Genomic DNA, 4830 nt, shown 5'->3' on the forward strand with positions numbered 1-4830 from the left:
ACCCACGGTGGGTAGCTCTTCTCCGCAGGCAGGTCATCTTGATGTCTGCCCAAGTCTGGCTGAGTCCAGGGTTTTTATGGTCTTCAAAGGGGAGGAATGATCAGCAATGCATGCTGATTGGCCTATGGGCGGCCATGGGTGGGGAGAGGCTGGGCAGCAGAAGCAGGCATTTCCAAGCCTGTGGGGGCTTCCCTGGCCCCCAAGACTGCAGGAATGCCTGAGTCTGCAGCCGCAGCTGGGCAGCCTCAACTTTGCTCCACAATCAGAGTGGGTGCCAGGAGCAGAGAGAGGCCAGGCAGCAGGAGCAGGCATTTCCAAGCCTGTGGGGCCATGGGGGACTTCCTGGCCCCCGAGAGTGCAGGAATGCCTAGGTCTGCAGGGCAGCTGGGCAGTTGCAGCTGCACCTGGGAGGGTGGGGCTCCTGTCTTTCCAACTAGGAATGAGTCCTGGCTTCCTCCTGTTCCCAGCTTCCACCAGCTCCTGCCAGCTTCCACTGGCTCTTGCCAGCTTCCTAGAGTACACAGCCCTGGTGCACCTCCTCTACTGCAGCCAGCATCTTTGCAGCAGCTGCTCCAGATAAGCTGCCATGCCATCACTTGGAAGGTTGAGGTGGGAGAGATTGCTTGAACCCAGGAAGTGGGGACTGTAGTGAGCCATGATCATGCCATTACACTCCAGCCTGGGTGACAGATTGAGATCCTGTTTTTAAAAATATGAATAAGGCCAGACACGGTGGCTCACGCCTGTAATCCCAGCACTTTGGGAGGCGGAGACTGGTGGATCACAAGGTCAGGAGTTCGAGAACAGCCTGGCCAACGTGGTAAAACCCCGTCTCTACTTAAAATATAAAAATTAGCCAGGCGTGGTGGCAAGCGCCTGTCATCCCAGCTACTCAGGAGGCTGAGGCAGGAGAATTGCTTGAACCCTGGAGGTGGAGGTTGCAGTGAGCTGATATTGCACCGCTGCACTCCAGCCTGGGGAACAGAGTAAGACTCTGTCTCAAAAATAATAATAATAAAAAATAAATAATAAATAAAAGTGAGCATCCTTCCTGATTTTTAAGAAACTCCCTGTCAGTAGTTGTTAGGGGGCTCATCTCCTCAGGTTACAAGACAGACCTCTAGGGGGCAGTGTTGTCCAAACTCCACCGGCCAGCCTGCTGGTCTCAGGGGGACCCATCTTGAGTACCCTATTATGTACTATGTTCATGGAACCTAAGGCATCATTGATTAAAAGAGATACCATTACTAGATGTGCCACTAAAAATGAAACTACTCCAGACAGACATCTATTAGACCCAAGATAAAGCTGAGACACTAAAGGCCTCTGTGGAGGGGGTCCATGAGAAATATACAGAAAAAAGAGAAAGAAAGGGACATGCGTAGTAGGGCAGCAAGAGAAGTTGCATGTTTCAATTTTGCCATGGATGGAGGAAGTAAAATCTGCCCTCATAATTTGAATCAAAAGTTGGTTCTCAAGCAGTTTTCTGGTACTACTTTTGCCATCAAAAAAACCTCAGAGAATTTAATGTACAAATGCACCTCAACTTATGATGATGTTATGTCCTGATAAACCATCATAAGGTGACTCTATCATAAGTCAACTTTATCCAGTTGTAAGCTGAGGAGCACACTGAATGCATATTGTTTTCGCACTATCACAAAGTTGGAAAATCGTAAGTTGAAACATCATAAGTTAGGGACCATCTGTAGTTTCACATTATTATGAGTTCCTTGGCAAGGGTAGAACCCAAAGCTTATATAATTTGATGCTCTCTTTTAAAAAAGAAATACAAAATATCTTACTCTTGCAAATTTTATAAAAACCTATGATGAGGCTGAGTGTGGTGGTTCACATCTGTGATCCCAGCGCTTTGGGAGGCTGAGGCAGGCAGATCACTCGAGGCCAGGAATTTGAGACCAGCCTGGCCAACACGGCGAAACTGCATCTCTCTACTAAAAATACAAAGAAAATTAGCTGGGTGTGGTGGCGCGTGCCTCAGCTACTCTGGAGTCTGAAGCATGAGAATCACTTCAACCTGGGAGGCAGAGGTTGCAGTGAGCTGAGATATCAACACTGCACTCCAACCTGGGCAACAGAGTGAGACTGTCTCAGAAAAAAATATATGTAATTTGATCCCATGAAGCTGTAAGGTGGAACCCTTCCACGACCTTGGAAGGGCCATGCAAATGAGGGGCCCCGAAGCTTTACTGTCATTGGTAAATCAGCCTGTGCCCCAAGTGACAGGCAGAAGCAAACAAAAATCCTCTACAAATGAATGCAATTTTAATAGAAACAACAGCAATTACAACATACCATCAACTATTATCATATCCTGACTTCAGAGATGTTAAAGTACACAACAGTATGCTTCTTAGGAGCAATGAAATATGGTACTTCAAAAAGAAAAAAGATAATGTAAATTTTGACCCTGACTTGGCTAAGACGATAACACAATGACAACAACAATGATGATAGCTGTCATTTATCAAGCTCCTACAGTGTGCCAGCCTTCTCACAAACTTTTTTTCTGCTCCTCACATGAGCTTAATGCCACCACCAAAGACTTGAAAGATGCAAGGTAGTGATTCCTACCAAATCCACAATTAACTCACTTGTTTGATCAGTGTACAAATCAAGTAGGTCATAGAAAATGACCACAGATCATCACGGACTAATCCAGTGGTGAGGTGAATCATAACAAGAATTGCAGAGATGGTATTTTTACTGGAGCAAATCCACACAGCCCCTGGCACCTGGTGTGCCACTGTTGACCTGGCAACTGCTTTATCCTGCCCACGCCCACCTTAATCCTCTTCTGCCCTGTTGTGGCAGGGACAGCAGTATACTTTTACTGTCCTGCCTCCAGGCTATGTCAGCTTGCCTGCACTTGGTCAAAATGCAATCTGGAGGGACCCAGAAGCCCAAGCTGATCCATTACATATCTTTATCATGCTAATTGGACCTGGAGAGCCCCAAAGAGCTAGCACCTAAATGCCTTAGTAAAGTACCTGTATGCCAGAAAATGGGAGATAAAACCTGACAATATTCAGGAGTCTGCCACATGCGTGAAGCCTCTAGAGTCCAGTGGTCTGGGCTTTGTTGGGATAGACCTTCTGACATGACATTCAAGTTGTACTTTACACCAGAGAGAGCCATGAAGAAGAAGATACAAAGCTTAATTTTCAGAAGTAACACAAACCAGATTTCAGTATCTGTTGCTGTGAACCACTAACTCAAGTAACCCTTAAGGGTACAAGGTTTTTGGCTTTTGTTTTTGAATTTTTATTTTAACATAATTTCAGGCTTACAGAGAAGTTGTAAGAATAGTTGAAGAATTGCCATATACCCTTCACTCAGATTCACAAATATTGACATTTTCATAGGCAGATAGAAGCAAATTATTTTTAAGTTGAAGTAGTTAAGTTTCTTTTATACTTATTTAGTTCTAGGAATTTTGACTGATAGACATTGACTGGTGAGGGAGATGGAGGTTGCTGGCTGACCAAGGTGATCTGTGGTGGTTGGTGGCATGTTGGTGGCTAAAGCAGGCAATGTGCAGTGGGGTAAGGGTGTGTCATAGTGACCACCTGGATGGGCCAGCAGGGCCAGGTATAATGAGACATTGTCATGGAGTTTCTTCCCCCAGATACAGTGTGGCCCAGGTGGATGCCACGGTGCCACCCTCTGGTGCTGAGGAGCCCACACTGTGCGGAGCCTGCCCTGCCTATGCACTGGCACCGATGACCCAGCCAGGCCTGATTTAGCCCCGCCAGGCAGGCAGCAATGGCCCCTCTCAAGCATGGAGCTCCCTCCCTGAGACAGGAAGCTGTTGGAGAACTGGAGCTTTGAAGCCATCAACTCACAGCTAACTGTAGAGAGCAAAGATACCCACATTATCAGCAGGATTGAGAGCTACTCACGTAAGATAGCAGGAGACGACAAACACTGTTCTGACAGGAGGGCGGCCCACGTACTGAAGGCTCAGGCCTCAGCCCCAGCAGCCTGATCAAGAACCAAGGTGGCAAGGACGAGGGCCCCCTCAGGTACAAGTGCAATTGCAAGACCCTCTTCCACTTGATTGTCATGCTCAGCGAGTCCTTTCAGGCCTGACTATAACCTCAGCACAGCCCGCAGCCATGGGTTCAGCTGGAAGCCCAGCCTCAGCTGGGTGGTGAACGCAGTCAACTGCAGTCTGTTCTCAGCTGCGTGGGGGAACATCAAGGTCCGAGAACACAGCTGCGGAACACAGTGGATGAGGAGATCCGCCTGGCTTAATGGGACACCTACAGCTATAACCCAGACATGGACCCAGACCCCTTCAGGGAAGAAGACACCCTCTGGTCCTTCAACTACTTCTTCTACAACAAAGGGCTCAAGCAAATTTTCTTCTTCAGCCACCGCTCCATTAGCAGCTCCACCTGCACACCCTTAGAGGCAGGCAACGAGATGGACCTGGAACTGGGTGAAGAGGAGGAAGAGAAAGAAAGCAGAGGCAGAGGCAGTGAGGGTGGGGCCAAAGAGACCAGACCATGGAGGACAGGTTCCCAGTGATTTGTATGTGATGAGGAGGAGCACGGGCCCCAGCTTCATCCAGCTTCAACCAATGCCTGGACCTGCCCACCTGAGAGGCCCTGAGGCCTCCCCAGCTGCAGGCCAGACCCTGGTGCTGTCAGAGTCTCAGCACTGCACAAGGCCCCACCTGCCTGACCCTTTGGCTCCAGCCTGTTGGTGTCCACTCAACCCCATACGCTTCTGCTGCCCACGCTGTGGCTGGACTAGACAGCACAGGACCTGCTGCAAAGAGTAACCACCTTGCCCAAACGAACT

The 4830-nt window shown here is 48.6% G+C and overlaps 1 pseudogene; it reads left to right on the forward strand.

The window, feature by feature from the left end:
- Nucleotides 1–330: 330 nt before the first annotated feature.
- LOC129032925 (repressor of RNA polymerase III transcription MAF1 homolog) lies at nt 331–4565 on the forward strand (annotated as a pseudogene).
- The last annotated feature ends 265 nt before the right edge of the window (nt 4566–4830 follow it).

This window comes from Pongo pygmaeus, chromosome 2, assembly GCF_028885625.2.
Source record: "Pongo pygmaeus isolate AG05252 chromosome 2, NHGRI_mPonPyg2-v2.0_pri, whole genome shotgun sequence".
Lineage (NCBI taxonomy): Eukaryota > Metazoa > Chordata > Mammalia > Primates > Hominidae > Pongo > Pongo pygmaeus.